Genomic DNA, 19923 nt, shown 5'->3' with positions numbered 1-19923 from the left:
AATAAGTTACTTACCTGTTACTGTAGTTCTCCAGTATTGGTATCTTTCATAGATTCACATGCTTGAATCATTCCCTGTTATCGAAGTGGGAGTGCGGTATCACAGAAAGCAGTAGTCAGTGATATACATGCAGTTAATGTTAAAAAAACATTTAATTCATTAGCTTATCATCATCAAGTAATAAAAACCAAAGTTCAGCCAATCACCACAGAGGCTGCAGTCCCTCAAATTTTCTAGCACATGTGGGATATAAGAACCCGGAAAAGAAGAGGAGCCACTAAGGGGAGTAGGGTGGGTCACATGTGAATCTATGAAAGATACCAATACTGTAGAACTACAGTTACAGATAAGTAACTTATCTTTTTCTCAAGTATTGGATCTTTCATTGATTCACATGCTTGAATCAGAATAGTTAGCAGTTAACGCGTGCAGTTAATTACATTATCAGAATATAGGGGATGGTGAGAAATGCATTTATATCTATGGCTCACCTTATTGAAATAGATGGTGCAACACTGCTTGTTAAACAACCTCATCACTTTTGTCAGAGGAATCCAGGCAATAATGCTGTGTGAAAGAGCGCCTGGTGGACCACGTCGCTGCTCGACATATTTGCTGAATAGGCACACTGACAAAGAGAGCTGTGGTCGTAGAGACAGCTGGTAGAATGAGCCTTGACTTTGCTTTTCAATGGTTTTCCAGACTGTGACAGAACTGGATAGCTGCTGAAATCCATCTTGCTATGCTTTGTTTGGAAACTGTGACTCCCTTTCGTAGGCTTTCATTAGCATCAAACAATTGATCTGCCTTGCGGAATGGTCTAGTTCTGTGTAAACAGAACTTGACACATGTCTTCATGCCCAATGTATGCAAAGATTTTTCTGCCATACTTTGGGGATTAGTAAAGAATGTTCTTAATATTATGGGTTAATTCTAATGGAAATCTCAAGGAACCTTTGGTATAAACTTAGGATTGGTCTTCAGCACAACACTGTTTTGTCTGTAATGCAGGAATGGTTCTTTAATTGTGAATGCTTAAATGTCATTGACCCTTCTTGCTGATGCAAGTGCTAAAAGTAGCTCTGTTTTCCATGTCAGGTATTTTAAGTCTGTCTTGTGAATGGGCTCAAACTGGGCCTTCAACAATTGCCCCAGCACTATATTAAGATGCTAAGTAGGAGGAGGAAACACTCTAAAAAGGCACTTGATTTATCACTCTGCTAGACCATAGCGAAGGCAATTTATCTGATCCTCTAAATCTTGAGATTGCTGCCAGGTAGACTTTAATGGAAGAGTGGCACAATCCAGAATTTGCCAACAGGAGCAGATATGGGAGAAGTTGTTCAAGGTGAGGAGATAGGATGAACATTAGCTTCATGACACCACAAAAAGAAAAGCTTGCTGGTGGAGCTCTCATTCGTGACAGATGGCGTTCGTCCTGCTCAATGTGTCTGCTAGTACGTTGGCACCGCAGACTTATGTCTGTACCGACTACTGCCTTCGATCTACACTACGGACAGCATGGCTCACAATTCCATTTTTAAATGCTAATTTCTAACAACAAGATTGTATTCTATACTTATTTCATCTTTTCATCATACGCCTACACTGCACTCACTAGGGCTCCCAATGTAAATTATTTCTTCATTCATTAACTACAGAGTCACTAGGCAAGTAACTATTACAGACCTTAAATCTACATAATATCCTTTTAGTATCCTTTCTTCTTGAACATTTTTTATATCAGTTATACCTTTAGTACAATCACCAAATTCATTTTCAAGTACAAACGAACACTCAGCAGTCTACACTGCGGGCAGCAGACCTCGCAATTTGAATTTTGGACACGTGGTGCCAACTAACACTGTCCAACACAAGCTGATCCCACATGTGTAACTGTGTCCCGAGTCCTGAATAGCAGTGACCCCAAGTCAATGGCAGCCACCACAGCAGCAAACTCTCTTTGATCAGTTAGACATATTTCCATATGCAGTGACCCAAAACTTCATGGCAGCGACCACACCACCACACTCCCTTCAATTAGCGAGGAGTATTTTCATATTGAAGGCTGGCGACAAGTGGTGCCACTGAACCTGCACTACGCAGGCCGGTGACGCCACCAACGTATGCACGTGGTTGTGGGCCCTTCCTCACCGCTATCTCTGGCCTACAACACGATCAGCAGGCCTCACAATTCAGATAGAGTTGTGATTACACATGGCGCAGTCCTATAGCCAAGACACATTGCTCCCAGTGCGGCCCGTCCACACCAAGCATCATCACAGGCTCATACACTCTCAATACTTCGGGTGCCACTAACCCTCTTTAACAAAAGCCGATCCCACATGTGTAACTGTGTCCTGAATGGCAGTCACCCCAACTTCGTGCCAGCGACCACAGCACCAGACTCCCTTTAGTCTTATTTGTTGTTCTTATCTTTAAATAAAAAAAATTATATGTAAATCTATACATGTCTAAGACTCTTCTTTGTCCAACCGCACAGGGACACTTCCGGGCCTAAGAAGGTTGTTGGGGGTATGATGGTAATGTGGGAAGAGGGTGCGTTACCTGCTGATGTGGGGAGAGACCGCGTCAAAGGGGTATCTATCACAGAAAGAACTCCGATATGTTTTCACAAATACCTCGGACAAATGCCAGCTGACGGACTGAATCACAAAATGATTTTTTAATACTTATGTAGTGTGAGTTATGAACAGTACGTACCCAGGCACGCAGAGGGACAACTGCGGCCTGTCCACTCCACTCACAGACGCAGTACTACGAGCCGCCCGCGCCATTGCAGCTATCCCTGCCCTGTTCCGTCGTATGCCACGCCACTCAGATTACGTTCCGACGATGGCCCCACATAGCTACCTGTCGCAGGCGTACTCGCTGTTGGTGTGCAGGTCAGTGGTCTAGTTCTCCACATCTCCCGCCCACTCCCTGAGGGCAGGTTTGCATATACACCACACCCGTCCGGCACATGCATCGCAGGCCATGTGACCACGAAAAATATAATAGATCGACAACGTCACATCCTTTATTGCCAGTGCTGACTAGATGCCGGACGCTCCACGTGTCTCAACCATAAAGAGTCTTTCAAAACTTCCGCAGAAGGTTACTCGCACCCTAATCTGTATAGCCCTCGGGATTACCACCCCCTTGGCGCGGACTTCAGATGCACAGGTTTAGTGCAACCCGAAGCTCATATGGCCATCAGGGGCCTACCACCACGTGGCACGAACTTAACTTCCACAGGCTTAGCGGCCCCAAAAGCTGATGTGGTCTCAGCCATTGATGACTCAGCGACATGTGTGAGATCTGCCGGGCCGTGGAGAAGATGATGTGGTCTCCGCCATTAATGACTCAGCAACATCTGTGCGATCCGCCAAGCACCTGATGTGGTCTCCGCCATTCATGACTCAGCGACATATCTGGGATGCGTGGAGTTTTAACGGGCACGTGGAGTGCCCACTGCTGCACACTTCGGTGGCACCAGGTCATTTTTTGCTCATGGATGCGCAGGGGCGTCAGTGTCTCTCTCTCTCTCTCTCTTTCTCCCCCCCTCTCTCTCTCCCGCTCTTCCTTATATCTCTCTCTTCTTCCCCCTTTCTCACTCCCTTTCTTTCCTTCCGTCTCTTTTTCTCTCTGGCTTTTTTTTCCTTCTCTTTTTCTCTATGTCTCTCTCCTTTGATATGCGCATTACACACGTCCTTATTTTGTGCTTTATTTTCCAGGCTCTGTCGTCCACATCCATGGTCCCCACAGCAGTGTTCCACCTTATTATTTATTATTTTTTTCATAAATGTTGTTTATTACTTTATCGTTGATATATGTTAATAAAGAAATAAAGTTTGAAGAAAAAAATTAATAACGTTTCTGGTTGTTTTCTTAACTGCTGTGTAACTCTTTTTTGTTCTTATTACTGTTATTTGATGAAGTCCACTATGGTCTTAAATTTTGGAGGACTTATCGCGGGAATACAGGTGATGTCTGCAGTTTCCACCAACTTCTGAATAGTGTGTTAGATTTATCTCAACTTTACTTCCATTAAAGTGCTCATAATGAAATGTAGACTAGCCGTTCTCGTGCAAAAAGACACGAAGTGCACCTTTGCGATTTCTTCTAAATACTAAAATCCTGTATTGAATTGCACTGACGTAGTGGCTGCACTCACAGTGTACACACAAAATCATTTACGAAACCTCATTGTAATTATATTGATTGGGAATCGGGTGTCAGGTGCTGGATCTTGACGACATACACTGCCCAGTTCGTATATTGTCCTGCACAGGCAAAAAATCACATCACAACTTTCACACCAACTGCAATGCGAAACAAATTCCGGTGATAAGCCACGTTAGCACCTGGGATTTTACTTCTGCTTTCTGATGGTGTGAAGCAGGACGACTACCTGCACCATGAAAGAGAACACAGCCAAGAGCCACACCAGAACACCCACAGGTGCCATAGAATAAATGATACAGGGATACCCATGTGGGCCACAAGACTCTTCGGAACAACTCCTGGACCGCCAACGCCCCCCAAGCCCACATCTGAGCAAGTGTGTCCCTCTGGTCATTGTGTTAGCATGATAGGCACCAGCCCTGAAACATCACAGTGTGCTATCACCTCAGCGTTGGCAGTTAACCTGGACATGTAGCTACGCACGCATCCTCCTGCATGCACAACCAGTGTGTGCTGGTCCGGAGTACACAGGTCAGCACAGGGGTGTGCCTATCCGACAACGGGAACGGGGTGTCTCGGACATCTCCGTGTACAGAAAGTGCGGTAAGTTCTGGTGTGGCCTGCCACAAGCGCCGCATCAGTCGATGTTGTAAAGTGGCATGCACCACCTCCAAACGGCACTGTGATGGTGTAGTTGGAATGCAGCAGCACATGCGCAAATAGGCATTACAATGGTGTGCCGTACAAGTGCACGAGATACAACACGGCACCGTACAAAAGTGTGGGAGCTCGTAGGAGGGAGGAGCAGCTGTTTGCAACGTAACAGACAGTGAAAACGTGCTGGGCATCTCATCCACGATGACCACGGTCGCAGACATCCCACAACACCAACGACCCGCCTTTGTACACATCCTCTATGAATGCAGCGTTGTTTTCACTTTTATGCTCGTTCACTGGTGTGATGTTGGCGAGTTGTGTGACCTGTGCTCCTTGTTGGTGTATTTCATTTTGGCCATTGTTTGTCTATACTTGTGCACAACTTAATTGTGCATGTCTGCCATTCTGCCCATCTTCCCCCGTCCCCCCACTCCCTGCTTCTTCCTCCTCCTGGTGCTGTTCTGTCTATAATTTTGTTGCTCCACACATAAATACATGTAAAGAACAAATTAGAATAGTTCCTTGATTCTTTTAGGTTTCAAAACTTTTCTCTCTTGGTTTCTTTTTAATTTTCCATATAAACAGTTTATTTTAATATTCAACCACACATAGAAGTCAGAAGTGCAACGTATTCTATCAACACACTTTCTAGAACATTCTACACCACGTGCAGGTTAAAAGTTCATCAATCTTTTTTAACATAACTATCTTTTGTTGCCACATTATCTTGAACATTTAACGGCACGTGCAGGTTAAAATTTCACGATTGTTTTAAGTTCGAACAGTGCCTTCCAAATGCAAGTAGCAGGTGTGGTTGAGTTGACAACTTTTAGCCTATGATATGTACTCCACGTTGAAACTGCTTCTACGTTAACCAATCACAAAGATGCTTTTCCACAAAACGAATGTGCACCCTACTTTTAAAAAAGAAGAGGAAGGCGGGGCCGGCATCTGCCCCGCCGCCATTATGGCGGTCGGCCGTGCCCCCGTCTCTAGCCAGTCCCGTGGCCCCCGCATTGGTCAGGGGGCCGTGCCCCGAAGGTGATTGGATCACTTCCGGGTCATGGTAGGCTCCTCCACGCCCCGGAAGTGATTCAATCGCTTCCGGGGCGCGGGTGACCCTTTGGCAAGAACCAGTTCCAGCTGGTAATTGGGTAATCCCCTTTAAAGCCAGGGTGAGCGCGAAGTGCGTTCTCTGTGCACTCCGCTCCCCTCGGCAGCACACCCGTCGCGTGTGCCTCCTCCCTCGGGAGGACCTTAACCTTTTTTCTTTGCTTCTTTACAGCGTCGCTGCTCCAGTGCTGGAATGTGGGATCGACGATGCAGGAAAGCGCGAAAGGTCTCATCGGCGTGTGCACCCTCCATCGGGAGGTTTTCCTGTAATCTTCTTCTTTATTGTCCAGCAGAGCGCCGGAATCGAAGCGTCAGGAGGCTGAGGAAAGCGAACGCGTCCAAAAGCGCAAGCATCAGGGTGCGAGGCAAGGCGGAGATCGTAGCAGCAATACGGACGTCGGGGCAGCGTTTGGAGATCTCGGTGGCGTGAGCCATTTCCTGGTCGGTGCTGGGTGGATGGTGGAAGCGTCGACGTGACGTTGGCGAGCCAGCTCTTCGTGGTGTGGCCGTCGTGAGCGCACATCGCAGCAGTGCTGGAAGTCGGAGGAAGTCGTTATTGTTCTGGAGGAAGAGAGGAGCGCAGCCTTGGAGGAGTCCGGCGCAGCGTTAGGAAGCAGGGGGCGAGCAGTGGAGTGTACTTGCGGTACACAGAGGTGAAGGGAGAGGGGCCTTTTTATTGTTGCACGGAGCAGTCGCGGGTGGGGGCTGTGTAATTATGTTGGTTTCTAGTCGAGTAAGGTGGGGAAACTGTACCTGATGACCCTCATGCCTTCGGTCCCTGCGGCTGCCCGGGGCACATAATTGGAGAACGCGTGGGAAGGAATAGAGCGCGCTAATTACAGTCGGCCCCTTCCCAATCCCCCCCCCCCACCCCCCCCCTCTCTAAATATCTGGTGCGCACATTTTGGGGAAAGGAAAAATGAGAGAAGTTTCGGACGCTCCTTCCCGAATTTAGTCAGTATTAATCCATAGCGCTGGTTAAGGAATAGGCTGCCTATGGGTACAGAGAGTAGCTAGTCTGGCAGTAGGGGTATTTCCCTTACACTAGTGTACACCAAATGTTCGATGTATGGCAGTGTTTGGTCGGTGTTTAAGTACCAAGGCTATTGGCGCAGTATTGTACCCATTTTTGCTAAGGAAGCCACAGTCCCTCAATTTTCTATACAATGCTTTACGTATTTGGTGCGCTTTTAAGCTAGTGGCTGACCTTGGGCACTATATTGGGGGTACCATGTTGGGCCCGGGCCAGCTACTGGTGCCGAATTGGGTGCTTTTCACATAGTGGTTGGTCTGAGCGTTGGATTGGTGATTTGTTTAAGGCACTGGCTGCTCTTGGCGCCATGTGCTCACTGTTAAAACGCAGTTATTCAAGGCGCTACACTACTCTTGCCAGCAGGCGCAATGCTCAAGGAACACAAGATACATACGCTTTTCATTAGATGCCTAAGAATTCTTAGGGAGGATTCTGCCCTGTTTATCTTCAATATCCTTCCCTTCCACCTTCACTAACAGACAGTACGGATAGGCCTTGTGAGACAGCAGGTATAGTCTGAGGATGTAGAAACTGGAGAAAGAAGGGCTGATGGTTGTCGCCTGTGGGCAGGTGCTATATGTTGTTGCTTCTTTGTTCTGTTTGGCGGGCGATCGTGCTGAACATGTTATTCTTCGGTTTCTGGAATTTAGTGTAGCTTTAGCGAGTGCGAATGCAGGACTGCCTCAGGAAGCAAACTAGGCTCGGTCAGCGCATGCAATTAGATACATTGATCTCGGTTAGTCAACATAACTCTCAGTTTTGAATTCCGGTACCAGCAGCATATACTATGCTGCAGTTGCTGAGAAATATGTTGTGCTCATGTTGCAGGTTTTGTGTTTGAGTAAATTGAAATTGACCATGCTATGTGCGTTAAATTAACTCGCAATCTGCAGAAACACTTTTTGCATGCGTGCTGGTGATCTTTGTAAAGCTTGGCAGGTAAAATGCATCTGTAAATTAGATGTCTGCATTCATTGATAGATTTCTACGAAATCAGAACTTAGCAAAGTTCTAAGTAAAGTGATTATTTAACGTCAGCAGAATGTATTTGGAGGCGCTGGGGGATGGGAGAGATGTCCCTTTAACGATGCAGTACCAGCCTCAGTGTTTAGTGCTTGGCCTGCGGGCTGGGAAGTGGCCATGATTTGCATGTGTTAACACGGCGTGATTGATACTTAACGTAGCCGGGAAGGAAACCTTGTGTTGTTCATGTTGTGCTTTTCTCTCCGGGTTTGTGCTTAGGTAAAGGGAAGGTTTAATCGCATCATTGTAATAAGGATTACTTTAGAGGGGTAACTATTCAATTGAAGTATCGCTGTAGGGTATCCTATCTGAATATGCATCAGACATCAGTTCTCTGTGTTTCAACCCCTTCATGCAGGCTAAGGCGATATACATCAGTCCTCTGTTATCTATTTTTCAAGCCATTCATTCCTACAGCACGGATGGTGACCAACCCACTTGCAAACCATAAACCATTTCGGAGCTGCTCTGCAAGGGTGGCCATACAATTAATAGCTGGTGCTTTCACTATTAATTATGGGAGTTGCGGGGGGAATACCAATACTGACGAACGCTCTCCCGTCTCCTTACATAAGTGGAGTTATAGGGGTTTAGTAGGTTGCAGAGCTTGTAGGGTAGGGTCGACTACAGCGCAATAAGCACATTGGTGGCCCCAGATGCCATTGTAAGAAGAATTTCGAGCTGCTTATGAGTGTAGCTCTTCAATTGAAGGAAAGCCTGATGTTAATATTTTAAACGCGTAAAGAGCGGCAACTGGTGGGGTAAGAGAAACGTCCAGTCTTATATAAGTACTTACCTACACCTACTTCCTACATGAGTAAACAGTCTTTCGAATACTGTTAATGCACCTACGTATTCGCATGCATCACATAGTGGAAAGAAGGTTTTTTACCTGGTTTGCCACAAGTGTCTTTTCTAGGGTCCATCGTTCCTCATATAATTGACCTGGCTCTATGCTAAGTGCTCCCACTTTAAATACCAATTACATTGGTGCGGCGGGTACAACAAAGGGTGCCATAAGTGTTCTAAATTGAAGAGTGGGCCCCGGTGGGTTAGGGGACGATAGTGGCCTGTGTTTAACCTCAGGGCCACAGTTTCAGATCCCTATGGGTCCATCCAGCCTTGTCTCAGACAGAGATGGATAAAATGAGTACCATTGAGTTGGGTAGCAATAACCGTCTCTGATTCAGCAACAAGAGATCTTGGACCTTTGCAAATACATGTTAGCTTACGTAACATTTGGGCACCAGAGTGGCAGCGGCATACGTGCACTTGTTTCTATGCAGGAGTTACTTAGATACTCGCCATGAGGCAATTTAATGGTAAGACTGTGCATGCAAGCTACATATTACATAGGCAACAATTTTATATGGTTGATCAAGTGAGGCAGCCACGACTAAAACTAACGCCGCCTGGTGCTAGAAGCCCACGTTCAGCCAGCGATCACACTTCCTACCTCTGTGAAACTCTCCGGTCGGTGCCTTAGCTGTATCCCATGGGTTTACAAAAACAGTGATAGGATTAGATCCATCACTTTATCATATTACTGTTATGTTTCGGAGAGAATGCGTTTTGACGCCAATACTGGAATACGCTCAGATGCTGGCATTCCATGAGCTGTAGTCATACAAGAAACTTTAGTTGAGCACGACCTTTAATACAACTGGTGCTATGCTAAGCAATCTCAGCGGTCAGGCTACTGTTTATGCACTTGCGGCTATGCTAGGCCTCATCGAAAAGTATGATGTCAGGGTACTGCACAGTGTGTTATTTTCTGAATAGAAAACTAGGAGCAAAAGTTTGGCGCTCTCATGATGGTTTGTGACAACATGCATGAAAAAGTGTCCTTGGGCCGCGTCGCAGGGAAGGCAAGTAGGGATTCGGCATGGTTAGGTTACAATTGAGTCTGGGCCCCCTTTACTAAAATGCGAGTGAGAGATGTCGCCACATAGCATGTAATATCAGTATGTCCCATGCCTTGCTGTCACGCAGAATTGAGTACTTAGGCACGCGTGTGCGGTTACACATACACGTAGGGGGCGGCCGAAAAGCTCCCAGACACCCATTGCAACGACACCTATAATTTAGAAACCCGTTAGGTCACAAGGAGGGTGCAGCAATATATGCTGTTGGTTGTCACATGGTACTGGTGCACCCATGTGCTCTACCTGTAGGTATGTATACTGCCAGGTTAGGGTGTCATACAATAGCTCTGCACCCAGGTGCCAGCACATTGGTTCATGGGATATCGGTGTTGTGCCACTCGCTACCGGTCCGCCCTATGTACCTGATCACGCATTAGAGGCCTATGGTTTGTCACGCGGGATCTCTGCACTTGGTTCTCTGCGATGCACTGTACCTACCGCTCATGGCCTGTGCATGTGTGTGCAATTATAGTGCGTTGGGTGCATATGATATCTTGCATTTCGTTTTGTGTCACACATACTATTACGCTGTGTCTTTGACCCAAAGATAGAAAACACTAATCGTCTGTTTTGATTCTCATTTATGTATGGCTGGATCCATGACTGTTGCATGGGAGGCGCTCCACACCACGAGGTCTGCAAGATGTGGGCAGGCAAGGGGACCGGTGAGTCCAGGACGGCAATGGTAAGCAACGGAGTCAAGGCTGTTCGGCGATCAAAGGAAAAGCTCAAGAGTTCCCTCGGCCTGTCACGCAGGAAGAGACAGCGACACCTCACCAAGAAGAAGACACATCCGCGATGAAAGTCAATTCTCTGGACGCCAAGTTGGAGCGTCATGCGTGTATCTGCGGTCATTCGCATGTCTCCTGTCTAAGTAACTTTTATTGCAAGAAATGGGGCAGCGCGCGCGATGCGGTTAGACTGCAGGGTCTCCTTTTTTGGAGCACGGGGGGTGACGTTTCGACAAGTTCAGGGAGCGGAGAGGTCACACGCTTGCTTCCATTGACACCCCCCCCCCCCGATGCTATCATGTCACATCTTGGTGGTAACAACTTGGTGCACCTAAATAGAAGGATCCTGAGTGGATCCGTGCTGTTAGAGTCAGCATGGGTGGCCAGGCGCTGCTGCCTAGGTGTGGTTATTGTGCGGTTGCACATGCTGCCAAAGGGTTCAGTGGCAGGGAGGGGAATCAGTGAGGGCTCGCAGTCACTCGGTTCAGAGGATCAATAGTAAAATAGACAGGTTGTTTAGGACTCCCCAGATTAAGAGTTATTGCTCATGGGTGCATAAAAGGGGATGTCTGCTACTTGCGGGTTCACCTCTCTAGGTGGGGGAACGAGATATTCCTGGGCGACATTTTAGCCTAGCTGGACCAATTTTCAAAGGTGAGTATGACCTTGGGTTTTGGGGGGAGAACTGATAGTCGGTCAACTATGCAGGCCTGTGCGGTAAGGTCATCAGTGGGACAGACTAAATTTACTAATCTTTTTGGGGCGCCTTATTAAGTGGGGCGCCCAGAGGGGAGGGACATGTGGCTCTCACCAGACTCCAGGGGCAGTTACAACCGGTTGGTTGCAACGGGGCGGGGATAAAGGGGGGTTACGCTTTCCATTGGCTGGTTGGCCACCCCGCCGCGGGCGTAAGTAAGCTGCGCTGTCTGCATGGCCCCTTTATGGAGTAAGTCTTGAACGTATGGGGGTTGCCTGGAAGGAACTACTTCCGGGTCAGCTGGGCCCCCTGCGCATGCGCACCCTGGTTGGGGGGCGCGGGACAAATATGGAGTAAGTCTTGAACGTATGGGGGTTGCCTGGAGGGAAGTGCTTCCGGATCAGCTGGGCCCCCTGCGCATGCGCACTCTGGTTAGGGTGCGCGGGACAATTTGGATTAAAGGGGGAGGGGCCAGCGTTTTGACCTTGCCGTAGGCCCAAAGGAATACGCAGAAATGTGATCAGCAATATGCTTAGACTAGGATAGGAACATTATGTATTAGAGTCTTGTTCAAGCTAGGAATGAATCAAATGTACCGAATCCTGTCTTGTCATTTCTGCGTAATTATATATTTGTTTGCAAATATGTGTGTTTGTTAATAAATACGATCGGGGGTCGACGACCCCCTATTCCAAACAAATGTCTAAATTGGCTTCTGTCACAGCAGAGGGGAGGAGGGGGCGGTAGGCCGTACTCGACCATATGCTTTTCGTCTCCCAATCACCTATCGTTTTGTAAGGCAATAAAAAGTAGTTCCCCATCTTTAAACATATCTCTTATTCTACCAAAGAACTGCATGAGCTACAGACATCTTTCCATACCTTCAAAATGCTAATGTGGATCGTAGGACATAGCTATATTTTCTGGTGCAAGAGGTATGCAGAACAGAGACGTATTGACTTAGACCTAGGTTTACAAAATGTGGACAATAAATGGTTTGCACAGTGAGGATTGAAGTGGCACCAATTGTTGCCTTTGGTTAAAACCTGTTTGCATCTCCAACACCCTGACCTCATCATTGTGCACTGTGGCGGAAACGACCTAGGCACATTGACTGGGGTAGCTTTGGAAATGCTTAAGAAGGACACCTTTGGACAATTGATGTTACTTTTCCCTCAAACTGTCTTTGTATATTCCAATATATACCAAAGACAGAAGTGGAAATGGTCAAAAAATGTTGTCCTCAGATTTAAAAATCTAGGAAGAAACTCAACAAAGCTGTATCTGCATACCTCAGAGCCACAAAATGGGGTTCATCTACAACAACAACATACGTTTTGATATGGCTGATATCTACAGAAGTGATGGAGTACACTTCACAGATCACGGAAAGCGAGTTTTCCTGAATAACTTGAAGCTGTGCATCCGCACTTATATGTAGCTCCAACTAATCAACACAAGGGCTCTTTTTAGAGCCACCCTATAACTGACAACTTAGGCCCGCTATTTGAGGACCAGGTAACAGCAACTCCCGCACCCTCGTCAAAATGTATTCTCCACACAGCTGTGAGGCAGCGGCCAGACCATCTGACTTTGCAGCACAGAGCTCTCGCTTTGATCACCACCTCTACTCTCCCATAGGAGTGAGTAGTTTGCGCTTTACAAATACCATATTGATTTACCTTTACACTCCCTGTACAACACCACCTAAGCACCATATACAAGTTGGACAAGTGTGGCACAGCGCCCAGAGCACATGAGTTCACAGCATAGCAAACACAGGCTCACGGTTTCATACCTGAGTCCAGCAGCAGCACAATTTAGCAGCATGACACTCTAGGCAATACCTCACTTAATTTCCGTACCCAGCACTTTCAGACCAGTAGGGGTCAGTAGTTCACCGGCTTTACCCAGAGTCCGTCAGCAGCTCAGCTTACGGCCCCAGCGCAATCAGACCCGTAGGAGTGATTAGTTTGCACTTTAGAAATACCGAATTGATTTGATACGCGCAAATTTACCTTCGCACTCCCTGTACAACACCCCCTAAGCACCATACACACGTTACAATGTTCGAAACAAAAGTTCCTCCGAGTAGGTATAACTACATACTGACACTACTTGAACAGATGTGGCACAGCGGCCAGAGCACATGACTTCACAGCATATGACACACAGTTTGGGCTCACGCTTTCATCCCCGGGTCTTGCAGCAGCTCAGCTTAGCAGCAGGAGACTCTACACACTACCTCACATATTTTCCGTACCCCTGAACTTTCGGACCAGTACGGGTCAGTAGTTCGTCCTAGTAGTTATAAACACATGCTGACACTACTTCCACAGCTGTACTGCAGCGGCCACGGCACATGACTTCACAGCATAAGACACACAATTTAAACTCACGCTCTAATCCCCGAGTCCCGCACCACCTCACCTTAGCAGCATTACACTCTAGGCAATACCTCACTTAATTTTCGTAGCCTAGTACTTTCACACCAGTAGGTATGATTAGTTCACTTCGCACCCCCTTTATAGCACACCCTAAACACCCCACAGAGGTTACGGTGCTCCTACCCTCCTATTTCCCACTTTTTTCCCCCTTTTTCCCCCTTACTCGCTTCAACAGAAAAACAAAATGGTGGCCAACACTTCCTCCTTCCATGAGACTCTAGACAATACCGCACATATTTTCCATACCCAGGACTTTCACACCACTACGGGTCAGTAGTTCATCCTAGTAGGTATAAACACATGCTGACACGGTCAGGGCACATGACTTCACAGCATAAGACATACAGTGTGGGCTCACGCTTTAATCCTCGAGTCGCGCACAAGCTCACCTTAGAAACATCACACACTAGCCAATACCTCACTTAATTTTCGTAGCCTAGAACTTTCACACTGGTAGGTATGATAAGTTCACTTCGCACCCCTCTATAGCACACCCTAAACACCCCACAAGGTTACAGTGCTCCTACCCTCCTCTTTCCCACATTTTTCGCCCTTTTCCCCCCTTACTCGCTTCAACAGAATCACAAAATGGTGACCAACACTTCCTAGTTGCAAACGCTCGCAGCGCTTGCAGCCAATCAACAGCAAACTCATACTCGTAACGCCTCAGCCAATCAGATGGCAAAATTCCCAAATATCGATATCTGTAAATTTCGATATTTCTCAAAAACTACTGAACGTATTTACACCAAATAAACAAACGCGTGCTTTCTAGACCAAGACCCTTCTCCCTGCCAAATTTGGGGTAATTCCGTTCACCTGTTCGACCTGTAGCCTTGTCTAAAGTTTCCTATGGAAATTAACATTGAAAAAACACGTTTTGGGACCCCACTTTTTTCTCGGCCCCCCCTTGGGCAACAAAGAATTCGTTTTGAAAATTTCAAGAAGATTCATCAATCGGCGCCAACGTTATTGCGAATAGAATGTTGCCATTTTCCTATAGTAACTAGGTCCTAGTTACGTGAAATTTGGCAGAGAGGTAGCCATAAGGTCAAGGAAGTGCCTTTTGCAGGTCTGGTGTAAATCTGTTCAGTATTTCCTGAGAAAATAGCATTGAAAAGCATATCAATATCTATACGCGCGCACCGTGCACGCACGGTGCGCGCACCCTGCCGTGCGCGAGCGCAATTCTGATTGGTTGTTAGATGTCAGTAAACATTTGAATCGGTCGAAACCAGGAAGTGTCGGCCACCATTTTGTCCCTCGCAGTCTGAGGGGGTGAAAAAAAAAGGTGGAGAACGTGAAAAGGGGGCAGAGTGGACAGTTCCTGACCCCCTAGCCTTGGTCAGGGGGTCACAGAAGGACCCCCAAGGGCGAAAAAAACAATTTTTTTTTAATCGCGAGGTGCGCGGACGGTGCGCGCAAGGCGAACCGTGGGTGCTCGGTCCGCGAAGCGCACCGAGCGCCCACAGCACGCGCACGGTGCGTGAAGCGTACCGTGCGCGCACGGTGAAAAACCTGAAAAAAAAAAATACATAACTTAGCATTTAAAAAACCGTACAAATTCACTGAAAAAACCATAGGTTTCACACACGTTATAGTTACGAATTAGCATTTAAAAAACCTTGCAAATTCACTTAAAAAACCATAGGTTTCACACATGTTATAGTTAGCTGGACATTTCACTCGTAAAAAACCAATGAAATTCCCCCGTTATAGTTAATGCAGGCAACTATAACTCACGCGACCGCAATCCTCTGCTGATGACGTCAGATATTACATCACTGATGACATATGTGTCTTTATGAAAAATAAATATTTGTAATATATGTATAGCTAAAGATTAATGGAAGAAGACATGGGTAAATAAGTGTCTAAATACAGTGATGTAATATCTGACGTCATCAGCAGAGGATTGCGGTCGCGTGAGTTATAGTTGCCTGCACTAACTATAACGGGGGAATTTCATTGGTTTTTTATCAGTAAAATGTCCAGCTAACTATAACATGTGTGAAACCTATGGTTTTTTCAGTGAATTTGCAAGGTTTTTTAAATGCTAATTCCTAACTATAACGTGTGTGAAACCTATGTTTTTTTCAGTGAATTTGTACGTTTTTTTAAATGCTAAGTTACTTTACGCCATTCGTGGCGTGCGCGCCCAGTTAACGCAGTTCGTTCCGTGCGCGCACAGTGAGCACGCGGTGCGCTTCGCGCACCGCGCGCCCACTTTACGCAGTTAGTGCCGTGCACGCACGGTGGTCACGCGGTGCGCGCAGCGCACCGCGTGCCCACGTTACGTGGGATGGGCCATGTACGCACGATGCGCTTCGCGCACCGTGCGCACATGGAGGACATATTATGCGCATCGTTGTGAAAGGTAATCTTTTATATTTTCATTTATATACCCTATGCCATGCACAAATGGTGCCCTTAGCGCACCCTTTGCACACGGGGTGGGGATAGTGTGGATAGTTTTTTTTTTTTTATTAATTTTTACCGTAGGCGTACGGTAAGCGTAATCGGCGATTTTTCGAAAAAAAATAAAATTGAATTTTTGGCCTTGGGGGTTCTTTGGGGACACCTTCATCAATGCTAGGTGGTTAGGAACTAAATACACTGCCCCTTTAGATGTTTTTTGCCTTTGTTTTTGCTGCCCCACTCAGAGTGCGAGAGAGAAAATGGCGGCCGCCGCTTCCTGGTTTCGACCGATTCGAATGTTTACTTAGATCTAACAGCCAATCAGAATCGCGCTCGCGCATGGCACCGTACGCGTACGGTAAGCTTACCGTAAGCGCACGGTAAGCGCACCGTAAGCTGCCACAGATATATATATTGATTTAAATGCTATTTTCTCAGGACCTACTGAACATATTTACACCAGACCTGCAACAGACACATCTCTGACCTGAGGACTACCTCTCTGCCAAATTTCAAGTAATTCTGTTCAGCCGTTCGGGCTGTAGCTCGGACTAAAGGTCCTATGGGAAAATGCATGGGGAAAACGCGTTTTGCAACCCCCTTTTTTCTCAGCCCCCGCTTGACGAATCCCCCCGAGACTTTCAGGGTAGGAGCGGAGCATAGCGCCCCACCTATTTTGAATATTTCGCGAGGATTCGTCGACCGGCGCCAAAGTTATTCCAAATAGAATGTTGCGCATTTCCTATGGAAACAGGGTCCTAACTATAACTATCTACTGGCGACTGCCAGTAGATAGTATAAATATATATATATATATATATATATATATATATATATATATATATATATATATATATATATATATATGGGTCCGTGACTCTCTTTCCAATGAAGAAGGAAGCATGAGGGAGTTGTTTTGCTGATATATATATATATATACACACACATATATACATATTCACTGAAAAAACCATAGGTTTCACACACGTTATAGTTAGGAATTAGCATTTAAAAAACCTTGCAAATTCACTGAAAAAACCATAGGTTTCACACATGTTATAGTTAGCTGGACATTTTACTGATAAAAAACCAATGAAATTCCCCCGTTATAGTTAGTGCAGGCAACTATAACTCACGCGACCGCAATCCTCTGCTGATGCTAATACTGTATTTAGACACTTATTTGCCCATGTCTTCTTCCATTAAATTTTAGCTATATATATATTACAAATATTTTTTTTTCATAAAGACACATATGTCATCAGCAGAGGATTGCGGTCGCGTGAGTTATAGTTGCCTGCACTAACTATAACGGGGGAATTTCATTGGTTTTTTAATCAGTAAAATGTCCAGCTAACTATAACATGTGTGAAACCTATGGTTTTTTCAGTGAATTTGCAAGGTTTTTTAAATGCTAATTCCTAACTATAACGTGTGTGAAACCTATGTTTTTTTCAGTGAATTTGTACGTTTTTTTAAATGCTAAGTTACTTTACGCCATTCGTGGCGTGCGCGCCCAGTTAACGCAGTTCGTTCCGTGCGCGCACAGTGAGCACGCGGTGCGCTTCGCGCACCGCGAGCCCACTTTACGCAGTTAGTGCCGTGCACGCACGGTGGTCACGCGGTGCGCGCAGCGCACCGCGTGCCCACGTTACGTGGGATGGGCCATGTACGCACGATGCGCTTCGCGCACCGTGCGCACATGGAGGACATATTATGCGCATCGTTGTGAAAGGTAATCTTTTATATTTTCATTTATATACCCTATGCCATGCACAAATGGTGCCCTTAGCGCACCCTTTGCACACGGGGTGGGGATAGTGTGGATAGTTTTTTTTTTTTTATTAATTTTTACCGTAGGCGTACGGTAAGCGTAATCGGCGATTTTTCGAAAAAAAATAAAATTGAATTTTTGGCCTTGGGGGTTCTTTGGGGACACCTTCATCAATGCTAGGTGGTTAGGAACTAAATACACTGCCCCTTTAGATGTTTTTTGCCTTTGTTTTTGCTGCCCCACTCAGAGTGCGAGAGAGAAAATGGCGGCCGCCGCTTCCTGGTTTCGACCGATTCGAATGTTTACTTAGATCTAACAGCCAATCAGAATCGCGCTCGCGCATGGCACCGTACGCGTACGGTAAGCTTACCGTAAGCGCACGGTAAGCGCACCGTAAGCTGCCACAGATATATATATTGATTTAAATGCTATTTTCTCAGGATCTACTGAACAGATTTACACCAAACCTACAAAAGGCACTTCCTTGACCTGAGGACTACCTCTCTGCCAAATTTCAAGTAACTCTGTTCAGCCGTTCGGGCTGTAGCTGTGTCTAAAGGTCCTATGGAAAAATGCATGGGAAAAACGCGTTTTGGGACCCCCCTTTTTTCTCAGCCCCCGCTTGACGAATCCCCCCGAGACTTTCAGGGTAGGAGCGGAGCATAGCGCCCCACCTATTTTGAATATTTCGCGAGGATTCGTCGACCGGCGCCAAAGTTATTCCAAATAGAATGTTGCGCATTTCCTATGGAAACAGGGTCCTAACTATAACTATCTACTGGCGACCGCCAGTAGATAGTATAAATATATATATATATATATATATATATATATATATATATATATATATATGGGTCCGTGACTCTCTTTCCAATGAAGAAGGAAGCATGAGGGAGTTGTTTTGCTGATATATATATATATACACACACATATATACATATTCACTGAAAAAACCATAGGTTTCACACATGTTATAGTTAGCGGAAATTTTACTGATAAAAAACCAATGAAATTCCCCCGTTATAGTTAGTGCAGGAAACTATAACTCACGCGACCGCAATCCTCTGCTGATGCTAATACTGTATTTAGACACTTATTTGCCCATGTCTTCTTCCATAAATTTTTAGCTATACATATATTACAAATATTTTTTTTTCATAAAGACACATATGTCATCAGCAGAAGATTGCGGTCGCGTGAGTTATAGTTTCCTGCACTAACTATAACGGGGGAATTTCATTGGTTTTTTATCAGTAAAATTTCCGCTAACTATAACATGTGTGAAACCTATGGTTTTTTCAGTGAATTTGCAAGGTTTTTTAAATGCTAATTCCTAACTATAACGTGTGTGAAACCTATGGTTTTTTCAGTGAATTTGTACGTTTTTTTAAATGCTAAGTTACTTCACGCCATTCGTGGCGTGCGCGTCCACTTAACGCAGTTCGTTCCGTGCGCGCACGGTGCGCTTCGCGCACCGTGCGCGCACAGTGAGCACGCGGTGCGCTTCACGCACCGCGCGCCCACTTTACGCAGTTAGTGCCGTGCACGCACGGTGGGCACGCGGTGCGCTACGCGCACCGCGTGCTCACGTTACGCTAGATGGGCCATGTACGCACGATGCGCTTCGCGCACCGTGCGCACATGGAGGACATATTATGCGCTTCCTTGTGATAGGTAATCTGTTGAAATTTTTTGGGGAAATGCTGTGCTCTTATATGCCATGCACAAATGGTGGCATTCGGCCACCATTTGCACACGGGGTGGAGAGAGTGGGTTTTTTTTATTTTATTAATTATTTACCGTACGCGTACGGTAAGCGTACGGTAAGCGTAATCGGCGAAATTTTCGAAAAATAAAAAATTACCGTTTTTTGCCTTGGGGGATCTTTGAAGACTCAACTAACATGGTTATGTGCAT

The 19923-nt window shown here is 46.1% G+C and overlaps 1 protein-coding gene across 1 annotated transcript in view; it reads right to left on the bottom strand.

The window, feature by feature from the left end:
* Positions 1-19923, bottom strand: part of LOC146772348 (kelch-like ECH-associated protein 1A) — an 89944-nt gene that overhangs the window by 56684 nt on the left and 13337 nt on the right. The window lies entirely within an intron of this gene.

The sequence above is a fragment of the Triturus cristatus genome, chromosome 12 (assembly GCF_964204655.1).
Source record: "Triturus cristatus chromosome 12, aTriCri1.1, whole genome shotgun sequence".
NCBI classification, from domain to species: Eukaryota; Metazoa; Chordata; class Amphibia; order Caudata; family Salamandridae; genus Triturus; species Triturus cristatus.
Note: the sequence above shows the minus strand (reverse complement) of the source record. Positions and strands in the feature narration are given on the sequence as shown.